The 22182-nt window shown below is 42.9% G+C and overlaps 1 long non-coding RNA gene across 4 annotated transcripts; it reads right to left on the bottom strand.

Moving 5' to 3' along the window:
* Positions 1-2876: 2876 nt before the first annotated feature.
* On the bottom strand, positions 2877-6451 carry LOC122724503. 4 transcript variants are annotated; one of them, XR_006351945.1, is made up of 4 exons: positions 5130-6451; positions 4818-4886; positions 4308-4413; positions 2877-4222 (listed from the first exon to the last, which is right to left on the bottom strand). It is a non-coding gene; the product is annotated as an uncharacterized LOC122724503 (long non-coding RNA). The 4 variants fall into 4 exon arrangements; XR_006351944.1 differs by having other exon boundaries at positions 5135-6444; XR_006351946.1 differs by lacking the exon at positions 4818-4886 and having other exon boundaries at positions 2879-4222; positions 5135-6439.
* Positions 6452-22182: the final 15731 nt, after the last annotated feature.

Here is a 22182-nt window from a genome sequence, read left to right as displayed (position 1 = left end):
AATCAAGACTGCTGCAAGCAGACAGAAGAGTATGCAGACATCCGCAGAAGACAGGTAGAGTTTCAGGAGGGGGATCTGGTATTGCTCAAGGTGTCTCCAATGAAAGGAGTGGTTCGCTTTGGGAAGAAAGGTAAACTAGCCCCACGATACATCGGACCCTTTGAAGTCTTGCAGAAGATTGGGAATGTGTCGTACAGCGATAGATTGCCTGCTTCAATGGAAAGAATCCATCCGGTTTTCCATGTTTCAATGTTGAGGAAATTTGTGTCAGATCCGGGCAAGGTTCTTAGTGAGCCTGATGTGGAGATCTAAGAGGATCTCACCTATGTTGAGCAGCCAGTGCGGATCATAGCCACCCAGATCAGAAAGCTGAGAAACAAGGAAATCCCGATGGTGAAAGTCCTATGGAACCACCACAATATTGAAGAGTGCACCTGGGAGACACGGGAGTCCATGCTCCAGCAATACCCTTATCTTTTCTGAGGTTAATTCCCTGTGAGTTTATGTGCTTTGCATGCATGTTATGTGTATGCCATGCTATGTGCTAGTTGAGGAACATTCGGGGACGAATGTTCTTAAGGGGGGAGAATGTAATACCCGGCTAGACTCCGGTATCGGAATTCCTACCGTCCGGTGGAATCTCGGATGTCGGAGACCTCTAGAAGGGTAAAACCATGTTTTCATGAAATGTTTTAATGTTTTTGATGATTTTAAGTAAAGAGGAAATGAGTTTTTGAATAGAAACAACCTTGGAGGAAAAGCTCAGGTTCGGCCGCCGAAAACTCAAAGTTCGGCCGCCGAACATGCATGCTTTTCGGGTGAGCCTTAGGCCCCCGAAGGCATAAGTGAGGGGAGCCCAGGTTCGGCCGCCGAACCTCAAGTTCAGCCGCCGAACATGGCATGCATGCGGAGGCACATTCGGCCCCCGAACGTGGCCTGGACAGCCACTATAAAAGGGTCCCTTAGCCGAAAACGGGCGAGCTTTTTCCCCATTTTCGGCCAAGGTGAGCTCTTCGCTGTCCCTCACTAATCTTTGATGTTTTTCTCTAGATCTTTCAAGTTTTTCATTTGTTTTAACTTTGTTTTGAAGATTTGAGCTTTTGAGCAAAGTTTTGGAGCTTGGAGGTTCAAGAACCCAATCTCTCCCACCTCCGAGTTTTAGGTCGTCTCTCTCTCGATCTTCAAGAGGTAAGAGCCGATCTTAAGCTCATTGTATGTTTTAAGTAAGTTTTATGAAGTTCATGGGGTAGAAAATGCATGAGTAAGCTTATGTTGAGTTTATGGGTTTTTGATGAGTTTTTGAGCAATGTGGCTTGTAATGTGTGTTTGATGTGTTGTAGTTGGGGTTTAAGATAGTTTGAGACCCCTAGGAGCTTGTATGCATGTTTTGGTTGAGCTAAATGCATGATGGTTTGAGTTTGGAGGCATTTGTGCATGTTTGAACCAAGTTTCTGCCCTTTGGGAGAAACCAGGTTCGGCAGCCGAAAGGACTTTCGGCCGCCGAACCCTCTTGTGGAGGCAGCATTCGGCCGCCGAAGCTTGCCCCCAAAAGAGGACTTTCGCCTCTGTCTGGGAGTTTCGGCCGCCGAAAGTGCCGCCGAACATGCATGAGTTTCGTCTCTGTCTGGGAGTTTCGGCCGCCGAAGGTGCCGCCGAACCTGCCTGACTTTCGGCTCTGGAGGGACTTTCGGCCGCCGAACTTGCCGCCGAAAGTGCCCTGTCCAGGCCTCCTTTGCATGTCCTTCTATGGTTGTTTCATGATGTTTTAGGGGGTTTTTGGGGGATGTTTTTAGAGTTATGTTCTAGTTGTTTGGTCCCTCATTTAAGTCCACCTGTGTAGGTTCGGACACGAGGAACCGAGGACCCCAGCAGTGAGTCAGTTGCTTCAGTCAGTGTCAGAGCTTGCCAGAGGTGAGTGGAATAACTCTTATGCTTTTAATTAAATAAATCAGTTTTGAGCATGTTCATGCATCACGGATGCCATGTGATATTTTAGGTTGTTTGCATTAGAAATCACGAATATGTTGCATTGCATAATATGTTGTTGATGTGGATGAATGTTGAATGATCCATTAGCCCTCATATGTTATGACATGATGATATGATATGGAAGTCCAGATGTGGCCTGCACTACGCCCCTGGCACTATGTAAGAGAAAGACCGGACGTGGCCTGCACTACGCCCCCGGCACCATGGATTATGTATGTTATGTTATGTATAAGAGAAAGACCAGGTGTGGCCTGCACTACGCCCCTGGCATGATTGGAATATGTAGAGGGCTAAATGGTGACAAGTTCATCCTTGATATGATTAGTTGTGATGTGATGCATTCCATGATAGCATGTGTTTTAAATGCTTTATGATTCTGCTCACTGGGCTCTAGTAGCTCTCCCCTCTCCCAAATTCCCCAGGTTTGCAGGTACGGGTTAGACAGAGAAGTCAAGAAGAGTAATGAAGTCTTATGTATGTAATAGTTAGAATGTGGACATGACAGATTGCTTAATGATATATAGATATGTAATGTAACGATATTAAGGTTAGAAGTGTGCTTGACCATAGTATATTGTAATCCCTTTTTGATACATGATCTTAATGTTTATTGATGACTATGTTTAGCCAACTCAACACTTGTTATGCCACCCATTGGGGGCATTGATGAGATCCCACAGAGGGGTCAAATTTATGATTATGGCTATGTTCAGTGCATGCACAGGTTGAGTTTGGTGTATGATAGAATGTATGAAAGAAAAGTTTTAAATTTTTTTTGTATGATTGTTGATCATGTATGGGATTAAACAGGTTTACAGGTTATATGTCAGGCTTGCTACGGGTCCCGGCGGCCTTAAGCCGATCTGGATCCTAGCGCCGGTAGCGGTCCGATTTTCGGGTCATTACACATGATACTTGTAAATAATTTCAGGAAAGTTGTTGAATATGCAAAAGGCACGTCACATATGTTATGAATAAAATCTTATGTTAAGTCCCCCGGAGTCTTGAAGCCCCAAGAATTATCCTAAAATATTAATTTATGTTCACTAGGTCACTGATTCAAAGTGAGATCTATAAAGATATCACTCTCAAATCCACCAGATATCATTGGACTAGAAGTGAGTACTCGGTTATTTGCCATTCTAGAAAATTTGCATAGGCAAGATTGATAGCTTTACCTGTGTAAGGCCACAAGGCTCAAAGATAGATGGGATGACAGAACATGTCAGATGCTGCATAAATGGAATGAGAAAGAGGTTAATCATCTTCAATATCAGCCGAATGTGCTCATGATTCTGAAAGTGATTTGCGATACCTCAAATTCCCTCTACAAAAGAAATGAACAAGTAAACTAAAAGTATATGTCGAGAGGAGTAAGCTTGGAACTGACAGAGGAGTAGGAAAAGAATAGTTTAGTAAATGAAAACCAGTGCTCATGTCCAAAGGTGTGCATTAACAAAATCACATGTAGATTTCATAAATTCAACTATCTGCATATGTATTTGTTTGTCCACATAGCAAGCATGTTACTTCCATTACGCATAGTGATCAAGACTTTTTATTCTTTTTGCAAAATACTATCTTAGATTCTCCAAGTAAGGCAGTCAATTGAGATGTTTTTTCTGTTTTCCAGTTAAGCATCTAAAAGCACCTTGAAATAGTGTTTGGATGCTTTAGGAGGAAGCAACCATGGGAATGCATTCTCCAAATGCATATGTTCGCGTGCGCGCTTGTGTGTGTTTGTTCTCAAAATCTTGTAGACAACATTATATGCAAAATACAGAGCATTGCATATTTTTCAGTAGCATAAAGAGAAATACATGTGCAACTGGGCTTGAGCCAAGTAGTAGAAATTGTCCTCCCAACTCTAGGGTACGGTATATTGCATGTCTAATAAGGTGTACACCTTTCTGTGGCACCATTCTTGTTATGCAGCCCACGTATTCAATAAAATATGAAAGACTTCTAGGATTGGATGCACATTCACAAAGAAAATAACAAATATTCAAGAAAACTCCAAACAGAGAATCAAATGACCCATTCATATAGAAGCAAATTTTAAATTAGTCATGGCAATGAATTATGTCTGGTTTTTTGCCAGCTTGAAGAAGCAATTCAAGTGCAGCACGGCTGAAAAACGAAAAATGATAGAAATCATCATGTTCTCCGTAAAACTGCCCTCTCCAAAAGAACTTGTCAGGGTGTTGAGGCTCAATAAAGTAAACAGGAAGACCTGCGTGATTGAAACTCACAATCAAGATGAATAGCTTAAATAAATTGTGGAAAAAAAATTTAGCCTACCCTTAAATTGCCAATACCATCATATTGCATGCAGTCATATTTTGGCAGAATAATTTCCACAAGGTGTCCTCTCTTTTTGAGTGCTTTTCCAAGACCGGTCACAACATCTCCCAAGCCACCAACCTTTTAGCAAAAAATAATTCATAATTAATATTAGTGACAAAAATATGACAAGGAGAACACAACAAGAGAAAAAAAAGGGGAAGCAAATGAAATTAACTTTCCATGAACTCTACCAATATTCAGAATTATGCAAGCAGAACAACCATCTGAGATGAAATTTTGCAAATTTTAAATAATTTCTATATATTTAATTAATCAAATTTAACATCCTATAGTTGGTTCTCATGTTAAATACTTGCGTGGAAGATTGTAACCCTTCACTATTTTCCTTCTTATTCATAGTCATCGATTTATATATTGCTGCAGAAAAAAAATCATTTCACAAGAGATCAAAGCCATATTAGCAAGTAGGAATTTGAATGAAAACAGGGGGGGGGGAGGAGAATGGCATATTTATTGCAAACCTTAGTGAAACCAGGGCTTGCAATCACCGCACAACGAATGACACTGAAATCAATATACTTTAGGAAAGCCTACACATGGATAAAATCTATCAGAACTGGTGAAGAAGTGCTTCAGGTATTTAATTTGCCTGAAACATATTGTGAATTCAGAAGCAGGGTAGAGGCATACTAACATAAAATACACAATAAAAAAAATATTCGAGAAAATAAGATATGAAGTAGAGTGGAAGTCATTCCTTATAGGCTTTGTTGCTTCATGTTTATGTGATTATTTATTTTTAAACAACTGAACCAAAAAAATCAAAGAATTACCTTACCTTTTACCGACAAGTAAGATGTGTGCAAGTCCTTCTTGCATCACAGCAAGATCAGCACTTGCACCGGGATCTGAAATTGTAGGGAGAGAAACATCAGTTACAAAGTAATTAAATTAGTCTATGCATATTTAACTTCATCAATTAGACTACTTGAGCAATTCAAAGCACCAAACCTATAAAACCCTGAAGGACCAACTTCAGTAGATGGAACACAAATAGCTAGCATCAGCAACAAAGGAATAACTGCCAGGCAGGTAATGCTCAAGAGTGCAAAAACTAAGTTAAGGGACAACACCCAGCCTAAAGAAACTAAGTTTTAGGCCATCAAGGTCCAACAGGTTAGGAATTCTAGATGTAGCATGCATTTCCATGCACCGTACAGTAATGTCCTTTTAGTGAGACACTGATTATGAACAGAAGAGCTAATTTTCCAGATTCTCCTCTGGGCAATATTTATTGCCAGTAGCTTTAACATCTCTAGTAAACCAGAGCATTTTATAGGAGAACAACCACACTTAGTTTTCATTAGTTAGGATCCTCAATTGCTCACTTGCATTATGGCATTATAATTGCTCAGTAGTAAACTATGATGTGTGAGTGAGCACCGACAGGGCTTAACTTTTCTATAAGAATAGTCAATTGCATGATGCATTTGACACTTCAATGAAGTCAAGGTGGACATAATGCTATTAAATGAGTGATTCTTACTATTCCAACTCAAAAAAAAAGGAAAATTGCAACAAAGAGCACCATGTGCACCAATAGTAATTTGTTAATAGCCGGTATCAACGCCTAACTACAAGCAGCTTGAGCATAATAGATGTAAACCACATGGTTGGGATTCTGAAAAATCAACAGTGTGGAACTTCTAAATAAATTATTCCCACATGGATATGCATTCAAGTAACAGAAATAGCTAGCCACAGTAAACTCGGAAGAGTCGAGTACGATTGTTTTGAGATTAGGAATTGTAAGAGCAGCATTCAACGTGACGAACACAATTACAGGTTTAAAAGAGGTAACGACACTAAGAGAGAATATATAAAAATAAAGGATCGAAAGGTGAATTGAGTTAGGAGAAAGCACGAAGGCAATATCTCCTTTTATGAGGCCAAAATGGTGGTGAAGCGAGAAGGCCAATTTTTTGTGCGAAGGACGAAGTCGGTGACCTGCCATCCAGCTCGTGTAAACCGCATGACTTTGGGCCACCATGCATCTGAAATTTCGATGAGCCAAAACCACTCCCTTAACTCGACTAGTAGTCTGTAATACCCGGCTAGAGTCCGGCATCGGAATTCTACTTTTCGATGGAGTTTCAGATGTCAGAAGTCTCTAGAAGGGTTAGACTGATGTTTTTCTAACATGTTTTGGTATGTTTCATAGTTTTAAAGCATAAGAAAATGAGTTTTTGAGTGAAATGAACCAAGGCAGAAAAGCCAGGTTCGGCCGCCGAAATTGAGGTTCGGCCGCCGAACATGCATGGCTTTCGGTTTCACGATAGGCCGCCGAAGGTGATCTGGCCAGCCACCTATAAATGGCCCTCAGTCGGTTGAAAGGATAAACATCACCGTTTTCTTTCACGTTCTGAGGTGAGACCCTGTCCTTTGTGAGTATTCTTTCATGTTTTCATTAAATCTTGCAAAGATTTGAGTAGTTTTATGGTATTTGAAGGTTTTAAGCTAAAAACTCAAAGTTGTGAAGTTTGGAGAGTTTGAAGGAGAGTTGCTCCAAAACTCCACGTTAGGATCGTTCATCTTCTTGGTTTCAAGAGGTAAGTGAAGATCCTGAGCTTGTTTTTATGTTTTCTGAAGGTTTTATGTGGTTTTGGGGGAGAGTTGCATGAATAGGGTTATTTGTGAGGTTTTGATGATTTTGTGAGTAAAGCTTGTGTCTGTGTTGTTTTTGTTGTGTGTTTGGGGTTTTAAGGTAGTTTCTGACCCCTTTGAGCATGTACTTGGGTATGTGCAAGTTGAGGAATTGAGGTGGTTGAGATTGAGAGGGTTTTGGTGCTTTTGGCGAGAGGCAGAGCAAGTTTCTGCCTTGCGGATGAACTCAGGTTCGGCCGCTGAAGGTACATTCGGCCGCCGAACCCATGAGAAGGTGGCTTCGGCTGCCCAAGCTTGCCCCCGAGCTTTTGGACTTTCGGCTTTGGAGGGAAGTTCGGCCGTCGAAGGTGCCGCTGAAGGTTAGAGACTTTCGTCTCTGGAGTGCCTTTCAGCCTCCGAAACTTGCCCCCGAAAGGGTTCGGCTGCCGAAAGTAGAGATTCGGCCGCCGAAGGTGCATGAGTTTCGTCTCTGGAGAGGACTTTCGGCCGCCGAACCTACCGCCGAAAGTGTTCTGTCCAACTTTCCTTTGCATGCTTTGCATGGATGTTAGAGTGAGTTTAAGGGGATTCTTGGGGAGTTTCATAGAGTTGTTCATAAGCTAGTTTGGTCCCTCATTTGAGTTTATCTGTGCTTACACAGACCAGAGGAACCAGAGAGAGCAGCAGTGAGTTCTGCTCCAGAGTTTTTAGAGCCTGTAGAGTCAGTTCAGATAGCCAGAGGTGAGTGCAACTAAACTTAATGCTTTTAATTAAGAACTACAATGCGTTTAGCATAGTACATGCATCATGAGTATACAGTAGGTTGTTTGCATTAGAATCCATGAATATGCTGCATTGCATAGTTATTTGTTGATGTGAGTGAATGCTGAATGATCCAATAGTCTCTGAGAGAAGTCCAGGAGCCTTTGACTACGCCCTGGCAGGTATAGAGAAGTCCAGGAGCCTTTGACTACGCCCTGGCAGGTATAGAGAAGTCCAGGAGCCTTTGACTACGCCCTGGCAGGTATAGCAAAGTCCAGGAGCCTTTGACTACGCCCTGGCAATGGTAAGTACAAAGGTGTTATATACACATATACATATATGACAGAAAGACCAGGTGCTCGATTCTACGCCCTGGCACAGAGTTGCCGGGACTATGTGGTGACAGGTTTACCCTTGATGTGGATTGTCTGTGATATGGTGCATTCCATGAGATCATATTTCACTGAGATGTTTTACTATTCTACTCACTGGGCTATAGAGCTCATCCCACTCCCTTAACCCCAGTTTTGCAGGTTCAGTGTACAGTGTACAGGGACAGTCCAGCAGAGTACAGAAAGAGTAAAGAGATTTGTAATAGCTTAGAGTGGACATGTAATATTAAAGAGATGCAATAGTGGTGTATAAAGTTAGAAATGTGCTTGACTTAGTGATGTTTGTTATGTACATGATCTGTTGATGTATATATGCTTTACTGTATGTAAAAAACCAGGCTTAACAGGTATGAGTTAACCCATCTAGAGCAAGCTCTAGTCAGGGGTACAGGGTACAGAGTACAGAGTACAGAGTACAGAGATAGTGCATGCACAGGTTAAGCCTTGGTTCAGAAAAGAGGTTTTATTTTCACAGAAACTGTATGATCATGTATGAGTTTTACAGGTACACAGAGAGTATAGCAGGCTTGCTACGGGTTCTGGCGGCCTTAAGCCGACCTGAATCCTAGCGCCGGTGACGGTCCATTTTGGGGTCGTTACAGATTGGTATCAGAGCCCTAGGTTCACATGATCGGACCTATAGAGAAAGTGTCGGGCTCATAGAAGTTAGAAGTGGTCAGGCACAATAGGAAATCATGTCCACTAGGATAGGGTGTTGAGTCCTATCTATTTCATGCTATGACATGCAATGAATTTGCATGTGCCTTATTGATATGTGCTGTTCATGTGCTTAAGTGCTATATTCTGTGTTGTTTTCCAGAGCGTAAAGATGAGAGGAACTCGTCGATCAGCTCGATTGACTGGAGTCCCACCAGATAGTGAGAGACCAGCTGCTCGTCCTCCTGCATTGTCGAGGGCACGGTCTCAGAGATCTAGTAGGGAAGGTACGTCAATAGACCCTAGAAGGTCTGTGGACGAGAGTAGAAGGGGAACAGCTAGGGGAGGAAGATCAGAGGAAAGGAGGGAGGCTATGGAGATTGATCAGTCTAGAGATGATAGTATGGGTGTAGGCAGATTTGAGGAAGGTATGGGAGAGTCGTAGGGTGGCGCTCAGGCCTCAGGTTTTGGCTATCCAGCCTTTCCGCAGGACCCAGAGTATCCGATGGGAGGTATGTCGGAGTACTCTAGTTTTGTCCCATATCCTCCTTACATGCCATATATGCCTTATCCTCATTATTACCCACCATATCCTATGTATCCACCTTCCCCTACCCATCCAAGTGCAGCACACCCAGAGCTAAATGACCCAGTACCACCACCAGAACCAATAGCCCCTGGTGTTGACAGACATCAACCTAGCTCATCTGGAGGTAAGGTACAAATGACGGAGTACTTGAAATTGGATGCTCCTAAATATAACACGGGAGATGATCCATTTGAATACCTCAAATCAGTTAGGATGATAACCAGTGAGTTGGGCACTGATGATAGTAGAGCCATTGAGATGGCAGGGTTTACACTTAAATGCAAGAAAGCCAGAGAATGGTTCAAGAATTATGTGGAACCCAGGATGAACAGCATGTCGTGGGGAGAGTTCGCCAATGAGTTTGCAGGGTGGGCTTTTCCTGATAGCTCTAGGGAGATGAAAGTAATTGAATTTGAACAGTTAAGACAGACAGACGAAATGAGTGTTGATGAATTCACAGATAAGTTCCTGGATTTGCTTCAGTATGTGGGTCAAGCCTATGATACTGATCAGAAGAAGGCAAGGAGATATACTATGAGACTGCATCCCAGGTATTCTTCCTTGATTCTTCCAGCAGAAAAGGAGAGTTTCCACACTATAGTGGACGCAGCCAGGAAAATGGAAGCTAGTGCCAATATTCAGAAACAGTCAAAGGCACAGGCTTCAGGTTCTAAGGCCCCCAGTTCAGGCAGCAAGAAATGGGATAGAGCAAAAGGAACAAAGAGTAAGTTCTGGAATAAAGTCAAGTCAGGTCTGGGAATAGGTAGCAGCTCAAGCTCTGGCACAGCTCCAGTATGCAGAAGATGTGGAAGACCACATGGAGGAGCTTGTCGGTTGGGACTACAGCTTGTTTTAGATGTGGACAGGAAGGGCATATTGCTCGGGATTGTCCTCAGGTGACTTTTGCACCATCCCAGCAGATGAGTTCAGGCAGTGTGGTACAGCCAGTTGTACAGCCAGCAGCTCCAGTCATGCCTCAGAGTAGTGACAGAGGTAGAGGGAGAGGGGTAGCCTCTACTTCAGCAGCAGGTTCCCGAGGTGGAAATCCGGTAGCCCCAGCACGGATTTTCACTGTGACACAGGAGGAGGCTAACACGTCGAACACAGTGGTGTCAGGTAATCTCATCATTGGGTGTTCCGATGTGTATGCTTTGATGGACCCCGGTGCTTCTCATTCCTTTATTGCTTCGAGAGCCATGGAGAGGTTGGGTTTGATAAGTTCTGAGTTAGAGTATCCTCTCTGGGTCAGTGGACCTAAATGTGATCCATCAGTGGCAGTGTCAGTCTGTCGTTTCAGTCCAGTGTTCATAGAGGGTAGATGCCTTCTAGCTGACCTTGTGGTTCTAGACTTGACAGATTTTAATGTCATTCTTGGGATGGATTGGCTATCTGCATATAGTGCTACTTTGGACTGTAGAGAGAAGATAGTTAGGCTCAGAGACCAGGATGGGTCAGAGTGTGTCTTCAGAGGAGACAGGAGAGGTACACCCAGAGGTTTGATTTCAGCCCTTCAGGCTCGTCGTTTGCTTAGGAGGGGTTGTCAGGGATTTCTAGCTCATGTGAGAGAGCTAGATAGTCAGGTTAGGGAACCAGCCACAGTACCAGTAGTCCGAGAGTTTCTCGATGTTTTCCCAGACGAACTTCCAGGACTAGCACCTGGTAGGGAGATAGAGTTTGAAATAGAATTGCTGCCTGATACCGGACCTATCTCTATTCCTCCCTACAGGATGGCACCAGCAGAGTTAAAAGAGTTAAAAAAACAGTTGCAGGAATTAGTAGATAAGGGTTTCATCCGCCCTAGTACCTCACCTTGGGGTGCTCTAGTGCTCTTTGTCCGAAAGAAGGATGGATCCCTCAGACTTTGTATCGACTACAGACAGTTGAACAAGGTCACTACCAAGAATAGGTATCCTCTACCTAGGATTGATGATCTATTTGACCAGCTAGCTGGAGCAGGTTGTTTTTCTAAAATAGATCTGAGATCCGGATATCATCAGTTGAGAGTCAGAGAGACAGATGTGTCAAAGACAGCTTTCAGAACGAGATATGGGCATTATGAGTTAGTGATGCCGTTCAGGTTGACTAACGCCCCTGCAGCATTTATGGATCTCATGAACAGAGTTTTCAGTGAGTTTCTGGATCACTTTGTCATTGTTTTCATCGATGATATACTAGTGTATTCCAGAGATGCAGAGGAGCATGCCCAACATCTGAGGATAGTTCTGCAGACACTGAGAGAGCATGGTTTGTATGCCAAGTTCTCGAAGTGTGAGTTTTGGTTGAGGAGCATGTCCTTCTTGGGACATGTAGTATCAGCAGAGGGTATTGAGGTAGATCCCAAGAAGATAGAGGCTGTAGCTAACTGGCCCAGACCCACGACAGTGACTGAGATTAAAAGCTTTCTGGGACTGGCAGGTTACTACCGGAGGTTCGTTCCGAACTTCTCAAAGATAGCGGCTCCTATGACCAAATTGACTCAGAAGAACCAGAAGTTTGTCTGGTCAGACCAGTGTGAAGAGAGCTTTGAGGAGCTCAAGAGGATATTGACAACAGCACCAGTGTTAGCTCTGCCTGTTAGTAATGAGGATTTCACAATGTTCTGTGATGCATCTCGAGTGGGATTGGGTTGTGTTTTGATGCAGAATGATAGGGTGATAGCTTATGCTTCTAGATAGTTGAAGAAGCACGAGTTGAATTACCCCACCCATGACCTAGAGATGGCAGCAGTTATTTTTGCACTCAAGATGTGGCGGCATTACCTCTACGGGGTTAAATGCGAGATCTTCACCGATCATAAGAGTTTACAGTACATCTTGAGTCAGAGAGAGCTGAATTTGAGGCAGAGAAGATGGGTAGAATTGCTCAGTGATTATGATTGTAAGATTCAGTATCATCCGGGTAAGGCGAATGTTGTGGCAGACGCCCTAAGCCGGAAGTCACTAGGTAGTTTATCCCATATAGCAGCAGAGCGAAGACCAGTTGTGATGGAGCTTTACAAGCTCTTCAACGAGGGGTTATAGCTAGAGTTGTCTGGTACAGGTGCGTTGATAGCACAGATGAGAGTGACACCTGTGTTTCTGGAGCAGATAGCTCAGAAACAGTACGAGGACCCAGAGTTGATGTGTAACACCCCTTACCCTATCAAAGAGTAGCAGAGCAAGGAATGTCACAAACTATACCTTTGTAGATATATCACAACTAATCAATTACCTTTATCTGTAAATATCAAGTTTTAAGGTAATGCATGTAAATTTCATCAAATAAATGTGAGATTTTAAACCAAAAAGTTAACAGAGTCTCATCTGTTTCATTAATATTTCAAACTGTAGCACATGAAAAACACATGAAAAATTATCAACTGATATTTGACATCTTACTATTCTTTGATTACATAACCTTTACAACTCACTCTATTAAATATGTACATGCCAAATTATAACTGCACTATGACTCAGAGACTCAAAACAACCAGCTATGATAATGGCCTTGGTATCTGATGTAGACCTCTGATGAACTTCACGTGCCTACGTTATCTACAACCTGCGTGAGGTAAAAACCAACACGCTAAGCTAATGCTCAGTGGGTGATAACAACAAATAACATAATAAAACAAACAAGCTCGCATAAATAGATAATCAAATAAACAATTACAAGCTAGTAGATGTAAACATGTTAACATTCTCCAATAAGTTCACAAAATCAAGTATCATTCTTACTTAAGATCTTAGCCCTTATAACCACATAGTAGGATCGACTAGGTAGATAAGGAGTTATAACGGTAGGCACAGGGTGCCGAACAGTAGGCTCAGAGGCCAAAACTGTGATAGCAGGGCTCTGTGACCATGCTTATGAGGTACCAGATATGTAACCTCTAATATAGATCATGTATCGGTAGCAGTACTGCGAACTCTGTATGTTTATATGGCATGCCATACCCTTAAGCTAACCTCGACTCCTATTACGTTTACCAGGGCCAAGTATCATTAACTCAATGTATCAATGTAAATCCATGTCATTTGAAGCTATTTGATTTCTTTTTCCAAAGTACATATATCATATGCCAAGGTTTACAATATGGAAAACTCATGGCAAATAGTGCAAAACTTTATTGACTTAGCATTTCAATATAGAAAACTACATTCTGTCATATATTGCATAAACTTTTCAAGCAGTTTAGAGTTACAATGTGACTTCAGTTTCTTCATAAGAAATGTATATTTATGTCTTATCTTTCCAACAAGGTATGGTTCATGCAAATCTGATCATCCTAGCTTAAGTTATGAATTTTTCTTTACAAGCTGCTCAATAAGGTCTTAATCAGTCCAGTATTGGTACTTGTTTATAGTATCACAAAACTTATCAGATTCATACATTTCCATACAAATTCAAGCTTAAATGTCTTCTACAAAGTTTTAGGTATACTTATTAGGATTCATTTGGCACTGGTCTTAACAAATTTCACTGAGTATATAATTAATTATGGTACAATCAATACACACTGTTCCGAATGCACTAACTCTGTGTCCAGTTTAGGTTCACTTGAAATTTTCATCATCTTACATACAGATTCAGAATTTGGTCAATTCATGAAAGTTTTAGATATTTGTCTTAGCTTTCATTTGGTATATCTTAGGCCTAATTTAAATATATACACAATAAGTTATGAAGTTAGTAACACAAGCTGTCCTGTTACAACCTATTCTGCCAGATTTACACTTTGAGCTCCCATGTTAAATTTCTTTACTCTAAGCCTTTCAAACATCATTTTAACATTCATATAACATATTTATACAATCAAAGCAACATTTTCAGCAAGTAAAATCAACCTCTAATTTCACTTATTCATGGCAGAATCAAAGGAAAACAGAAAATCATTAAAACACCAAACCTTTCTTGAATTCTTCTTTTCTTTTCCTCTTCTAATCTCTAGCTATCTCCTTTCCCTTTGATGTTCCTTCACCTATGCCAATTTATATCTTAGGGAAGGATTGAATAAATTGTAAATTAAAGCTTTAGAAGTCAAATTCATGCATGAAGAAATGAGATGATGCTATTTCCTACTCATTTCTAAGCTCACCTTTGATTTTCAAGCTTGGTGCATATGGAACCCTAAACTTTTCTTCTTCAATTCTTTCACTATATGGCTGTTCCTTTAGCTCTTAATCTTAGGATGAATTTTGGTTAAAGGAAGAAGTTGTTTTGGTGAGGTTTGGTTTGGCTTTGGTGAGGTTTAGCTTAGCTTTGGTGGGAGAAAGAAAAGCAAAGCATTTTCTTTTAACAAAATGGATGACCTACGGCAATGGGAAGGAAGAAAGAAGACAGCCACTTTTTCTATTTTGCTTTGTCATTCTTTCATGCATAATTAGGTGACACATCATCCTTTAACTTTCCATATTTATACTTTGACCTACTAAATTCTTTACCATGTTTCAATTTAGTTTTCAAACTTTCAATATTCATAGATTGACCTACTAAACTATACATTTAGCCTTTAAAAGTCCTTTTCACTTAAGCAAGCATGACGGATGTGAACAAGCACGTCAAGCAAGCATGTCGGGAAATCCTAAGCACCTCCCGAAAGTGACTCGTTCCCGACTCGCTAATCACACTGTCTGCTTTACTTCTGAATATGTCTGTTTCTTTATTCGAGTTTTCTATGATTCAGTTATTAGCAGATTAGAGTTAAGCTAGCACCTCCCCTAATGCCCCCTTACTCTAGGAATGAAATAGCCTAACGATGGCACTACTCTACCTATGGGTTTGAGGATGTTACATGATGAAAATTGCCAGGACTGTTGAGTCAGGCAACAGTGCAGAGTTCAGATTTGACAGCAAAGGGATCCTCCGTTATGGGAGTCGACTTTGTGTACCAGATAGGAGCAGTGTGAAGGAAGACATTATGAGGGAAGCTCATAATGTGAGATATAGTGTTCACCCAGGAGCCACCAAGATGTACCAAGATCTGAAAAGGGTCTATTGGTGGCCAGCCATGAAGAAAGAAGTGGCGCAGTTTGTGACAGCCTGTGAGGTTTGTCAGAGGGTGAAACTAGAGCATCAGAAACCAGCCGGAATGCTTAACTCATTGCTGATTCCAGAATGGAAATGGGAGAACATAGCTATGGATTTTGTAGTGGGTTTACCAGCGACGGCCAACAGGATAGACTCTATATGGGTGATTGTGGACAGACTCACGAAATCTGCTCATTTTCTTCCAGTTCGGAGTAACTATGCTGTGGATAAGTTAGCACAGGTGTATCTGGATGAGATAGTGAGATTACATGGAGTTCCAGTGTCTATAGTTTCAGACAGAGGACCTCAGTTTACCTCCAGATTTTGGCGAAGTCTGCAGAGTGCGATGGGCACGAGATTGGATTTTAGCACTGCTTTCCATCCACAGACTGATGGACAGTCAGAAAGGACCATCTAGACCATAGAAGATATGCTTCGACTGTGTGTGTTAGACTTTGGCAGTTCTTGGCGGCAGCATCTACCTTTGGTGGAGTTTGCCTACAATAACAGCCATCATGCTAGCATAGGGATAGCTCCTTATGAAGCTTTGTATGGGAGGAAGTGCAGATCCCCTGTTTGCTGGGAAGAGGTAGGAGAGAAGGCTCTTGCAGGGCCAGAGTTAGTAGAGCTTACCAGTAGAGTGGTGCCCATGATCAGAGAAAGAATCAGAACAGCTCAGAGCAGACAGAAAAGTTATGCAGACGTTCGCAGAAAGCAGTTAGAGTTCCAGGAAGGTAATTGGGTATTGCTAAAAGTGTCTCCAATGAAAGGAGTGGTTCGGTTTGGAAAGAAGGGTAAATTAGCCCCACGATACATTGGACCCTTTGAGATTTTGCAGAGGATCGGGAATGTATCGTATAAGCTGGATTTACCTGCTTCTATGGAGAGAATTCACCCGGTATTTCATGTTTCTATGCTACGGCAGTTTGTGTCAGATCCGAATCAGGTTCTGAGTGAGCCTGAGGTGGAGATTCTTACAGATCTCACCTATATAGAGTAGCCAGTGTGGATTCTGGACACACAGATCAGACAGCTAAGGAACAAAGAAATCCCAATGGTGAAAGTTCTGTGGAACCACCATAATCTCGAAGAATGCACCTGGGAGACGCGAGAGTCGATGCTCCAGCAGCATCCATATTTGTTTTGAGGTTAGTTTCCTCCTTTTTATGTGTTCATTGTTTGTTTTAGGCACATTCGAGGACGAATGTTCTTAGGGGTGGAGAATGTAATACCCGGCTAGAGTCCGGCATCGGAATTCTACTTTTCGATGGAGTTTCGGATGTCAGAAGTCTCTAGAAGGGTTAGACTGATGTTTTTCTAACATGTTTTGGTATGTTTCATAGTTTTAAAGCATAAGGAAATGAGTTTTTGAGTGAAATGAACCAAGGCAGAAAAGCCAAGTTCAGCCGCCGAAGTTGAGGTTCGGCCGCCGAACATGCATGGCTTTCGGTTTCACGATAGGCCGCCGAAGGTGGTCTGGCCAGCCACCTATAAATGGCCCTCAGTCGGTTGAAAGGATAAACATCACCGTTTTCTTTCACGTTCTGAGGTGAGACCCTGTCCTTTGTGAGTATTCTTTCATGTTTTCATTAAATCTTGCAAAGATTTGAGTAGTTTTTATGGTATTTGAAGGTTTTAAGCTAAAAACTCAAAGTTGTGAAGTTTGGAGAGTTTGAAGGAGAGTTGCTCCAAAACTCCACGTTAGGATCGTTCATCTTCTTGGTTTCAAGAGGTAAGTGAAGATCCTGAGATTGTTTTTATGTTTTCTAAAGGTTTTATGTGGTTTTGGGGGAGAGTTGCATGAATAGGGTTATTTGTGAGGTTTTGATGATTTTGTGAGTAAAGCTTGTGTCTGTGTTGTTTTTGTTGTGTGTTTGGGGTTTTAAGGTAGTTTCTGACCACTTTGAGCATGTACTTGGGTATGTGCAAGTTGAGGAATTGAGTTGGTTGAGATTGAGAGGGTTTTGGTGCTTTTGGCGAGAGGCAGAGCAAGTTTCTGCCTTGCGGATGAACTTAGGTTCGGCCGCCAAAGGTACATTCAGCCGCCGAACCCATGAGGAGGTGGCTTCGGCTGCCCAAGCTTGCCCCCGAGCTTTTGGACTTTCAGCTCTGAAGGGAAGTTCGGCCGTCGAAGGTGCCGCCGAAGGTTAGAGACTTTCGTCTCTGGAGTGCCTTTCAGCCTCCGAAACTTGCCCCCGAAAGGGTTCGGCTGCCGAAAGTAGAGATTCGGCCGCCGAAGGTGCATGAGTTTCGTCTCTGGAGAGGACTTTCGGCAGCCGAACCTGCCGCCGAAAGTGTTCTGTCCAACTTTCCTTTGCATGCTTTGCATGGATGTTAGAGTGAGTTTAAGGGGATTCTTGGGGAGTTTCATAGAGTTGTTCATAAGCTAGTTTGGTCCCTCATTTGAGTTTATCTGTGCTTACACAGACCAGAGGAACCAGAGAGAGCAGCAGTGAGTTCTGCTCCGCACGAAATCTGCTCATTTTCTTCCAGTTCGGAGTAACTATGCTGTGGATAAGTTAGCACAGGTGTATCTGGATGAGATAGTGAGATTACATGGAGTTCCAGTGTCTATAGTTTCAGACAGAGGACCTCAGTTTACCTCCAGATTTTGGCGAAGTCTGCAGAGTGCGATGGGCACGAGATTGGATTTTAGCACTGCTTTCCATCCACAGACTGATGGACAGTCAGAAAGGACCATCCAGACCATAGAAGATATGCTTCGACTGTGTGTGTTAGACTTTGGCAGTTCTTGGCGGCAGCATCTACCTTTGGTGGAGTTTGCCTACAATAACAGCCATCATGCTAGCATAGGGATAGCTCCTTATGAAGCTTTGTATGGGAGGAAGTGCAGATCCCCTGTTTGCTGGGAAGAGGTAGGAGAGAAGGCTCTTGCAGGGCCAGAGTTAGTAGAGCTTACCAGTAGAGTGGTGCCCATGATCAGAGAAAGAATCAGAACAGCTCAGAGCAGACAGAAAAGTTATGCAGACGTTCGCAGAAAGCAGTTAGAGTTCCAGGAAGGTAATTGGGTATTGCTAAAAGTGTCTCCAATGAAAGGAGTGGTTCGGTTTGGAAAGAAGGGTAAATTAGCCCCACGATACATTGGACCCTTTGAGATTTTGCAGAGGATCGGGAATGTATCGTATAAGCTGGATTTACCTGCTTCTATGGAGAGAATTCACCCGGTATTTCATGTTTCTATGCTACGGCAGTTTGTGTCAGATCCGAATCAGGTTCTGAGTGAGCCTGAGGTGGAGATTCTTACAGATCTCACCTATATAGAGTAGCCAGTGTGGATTCTGGACACACAGATCAGACAGCTAAGGAACAAAGAAATCCCAATGGTGAAAGTTCTGTGGAACCACCATAATCTCGAAGAATGCACCTGGGAGACGCGAGAGTCGATGCTCCAGCAGCATCCATATTTGTTTTGAGGTTAGTTTCCTCCTTTTTATGTGTTCATTGTTTGTTTTAGGCACATTCGAGGACGAATGTTCTTAGGGGTGGAGAATGTAATACCCGGCTAGAGTCCGGCATCGGAATTCTACTTTTCGATGGAGTTTCGGATGTCAGAAGTCTCTAGAAGGGTTAGACTGATGTTTTTCTAACATGTTTTGGTATGTTTCATAGTTTTAAAGCATAAGGAAATGAGTTTTTGAGTGAAATGAACCAAGGCAGAAAAGCCAAGTTCAGCCGCCGAAGTTGAGGTTCGGCCGCCGAACATGCATGGCTTTCGGTTTCACGATAGGCCGCCGAAGGTGGTCTGGCCAGCCACCTATAAATGGCCCTCAGTCGGTTGAAAGGATAAACATCACCGTTTTCTTTCACGTTCTGAGGTGAGACCCTGTCCTTTGTGAGTATTCTTTCATGTTTTCATTAAATCTTGCAAAGATTTGAGTAGTTTTTATGGTATTTGAAGGTTTTAAGCTAAAAACTCAAAGTTGTGAAGTTTGGAGAGTTTGAAGGAGAGTTGCTCCAAAACTCCACGTTAGGATCGTTCATCTTCTTGGTTTCAAGAGGTAAGTGAAGATCCTGAGATTGTTTTTATGTTTTCTAAAGGTTTTATGTGGTTTTGGGGGAGAGTTGCATGAATAGGGTTATTTGTGAGGTTTTGATGATTTTGTGAGTAAAGCTTGTGTCTGTGTTGTTTTTGTTGTGTGTTTGGGGTTTTAAGGTAGTTTCTGACCACTTTGAGCATGTACTTGGGTATGTGCAAGTTGAGGAATTGAGTTGGTTGAGATTGAGAGGGTTTTGGTGCTTTTGGCGAGAGGCAGAGCAAGTTTCTGCCTTGCGGATGAACTTAGGTTCGGCCGCCAAAGGTACATTCAGCCGCCGAACCCATGAGGAGGTGGCTTCGGCTGCCCAAGCTTGCCCCCGAGCTTTTGGACTTTCAGCTCTGAAGGGAAGTTCGGCCGTCGAAGGTGCCGCCGAAGGTTAGAGACTTTCGTCTCTGGAGTGCCTTTCAGCCTCCGAAACTTGCCCCCGAAAGGGTTCGGCTGCCGAAAGTAGAGATTCGGCCGCCGAAGGTGCATGAGTTTCGTCTCTGGAGAGGACTTTCGGCAGCCGAACCTGCCGCCGAAAGTGTTCTGTCCAACTTTCCTTTGCATGCTTTGCATGGATGTTAGAGTGAGTTTAAGGGGATTCTTGGGGAGTTTCATAGAGTTGTTCATAAGCTAGTTTGGTCCCTCATTTGAGTTTATCTGTGCTTACACAGACCAGAGGAACCAGAGAGAGCAGCAGTGAGTTCTGCTCCGCACGAAATCTGCTCATTTTCTTCCAGTTCGGAGTAACTATGCTGTGGATAAGTTAGCACAGGTGTATCTGGATGAGATAGTGAGATTACATGGAGTTCCAGTGTCTATAGTTTCAGACAGAGGACCTCAGTTTACCTCCAGATTTTGGCGAAGTCTGCAGAGTGCGATGGGCACGAGATTGGATTTTAGCACTGCTTTCCATCCACAGACTGATGGACAGTCAGAAAGGACCATCCAGACCATAGAAGATATGCTTCGACTGTGTGTGTTAGACTTTGGCAGTTCTTGGCGGCAGCATCTACCTTTGGTGGAGTTTGCCTACAATAACAGCCATCATGCTAGCATAGGGATAGCTCCTTATGAAGCTTTGTATGGGAGGAAGTGCAGATCCCCTGTTTGCTGGGAAGAGGTAGGAGAGAAGGCTCTTGCAGGGCCAGAGTTAGTAGAGCTTACCAGTAGAGTGGTGCCCATGATCAGAGAAAGAATCAGAACAGCTCAGAGCAGACAGAAAAGTTATGCAGACGTTCGCAGAAAGCAGTTAGAGTTCCAGGAAGGTAATTGGGTATTGCTAAAAGTGTCTCCAATGAAAGGAGTGGTTCGGTTTGGAAAGAAGGGTAAATTAGCCCCACGATACATTGGACCCTTTGAGATTTTGCAGAGGATCGGGAATGTATCGTATAAGCTGGATTTACCTGCTTCTATGGAGAGAATTCACCCGGTATTTCATGTTTCTATGCTACGGCAGTTTGTGTCAGATCCGAATCAGGTTCTGAGTGAGCCTGAGGTGGAGATTCTTACAGATCTCACCTATATAGAGTAGCCAGTGTGGATTCTGGACACACAGATCAGACAGCTAAGGAACAAAGAAATCCCAATGGTGAAAGTTCTGTGGAACCACCATAATCTCGAAGAATGCACCTGGGAGACGCGAGAGTCGATGCTCCAGCAGCATCCATATTTGTTTTGAGGTTAGTTTCCTCCTTTTTATGTGTTCATTGTTTGTTTTAGGCACATTCGAGGACGAATGTTCTTAGGGGTGGAGAATGTAATACCCGGCTAGAGTCCGGCATCGGAATTCTACTTTTCGATGGAGTTTCGGATGTCAGAAGTCTCTAGAAGGGTTAGACTGATGTTTTTCTAACATGTTTTGGTATGTTTCATAGTTTTAAAGCATAAGGAAATGAGTTTTTGAGTGAAATGAACCAAGGCAGAAAAGCCAAGTTCAGCCGCCGAAGTTGAGGTTCGGCCGCCGAACATGCATGGCTTTCGGTTTCACGATAGGCCGCCGAAGGTGGTCTGGCCAGCCACCTATAAATGGCCCTCAGTCGGTTGAAAGGATAAACATCACCGTTTTCTTTCACGTTCTGAGGTGAGACCCTGTCCTTTGTGAGTATTCTTTCATGTTTTCATTAAATCTTGCAAAGATTTGAGTAGTTTTTATGGTATTTGAAGGTTTTAAGCTAAATACTCAAAGTTGTGAAGTTTGGAGAGTTTGAAGGAGAGTTGCTCCAAAACTCCACGTTAGGATCGTTCATCTTCTTGGTTTCAAGAGGTAAGTGAAGATCCTGAGATTGTTTTTATGTTTTCTAAAGGTTTTATGTGGTTTTGGGGGAGAGTTGCATGAATAGGGTTATTTGTGAGATTTTGATGATTTTGTGAGTAAAGCTTGTGTCTGTGTTGTTTTTGTTGTGTGTTTGGGGTTTTAAGGTAGTTTCTGACCACTTTGAGCATGTACTTGGGTATGTGCAAGTTGAGGAATTGAGTTGGTTGAGATTGAGAGGGTTTTGGTGCTTTTGGCGAGAGGCAGAGCAAGTTTCTGCCTTGCGGATGAACTTAGGTTCGGCCGCCAAAGGTACATTCAGCCGCCGAACCCATGAGGAGGTGGCTTCGGCTGCCCAAGCTTGCCCCCGAGCTTTTGGACTTTCAGCTCTGAAGGGAAGTTCGGCCGTCGAAGGTGCCGCCGAAGGTTAGAGACTTTCGTCTCTGGAGTGCCTTTCAGCCTCCGAAACTTGCCCCCGAAAGGGTTCGGCTGCCGAAAGTAGAGATTCGGCCGCCGAAGGTGCATGAGTTTCGTCTCTGG

Source organism: Manihot esculenta, chromosome 9, assembly GCF_001659605.2.
Source record: "Manihot esculenta cultivar AM560-2 chromosome 9, M.esculenta_v8, whole genome shotgun sequence".
In the NCBI taxonomy this organism is placed as follows: Eukaryota; Viridiplantae; Streptophyta; class Magnoliopsida; order Malpighiales; family Euphorbiaceae; genus Manihot; species Manihot esculenta.
This window is presented reverse-complemented; position numbering and strand designations above follow the sequence as displayed.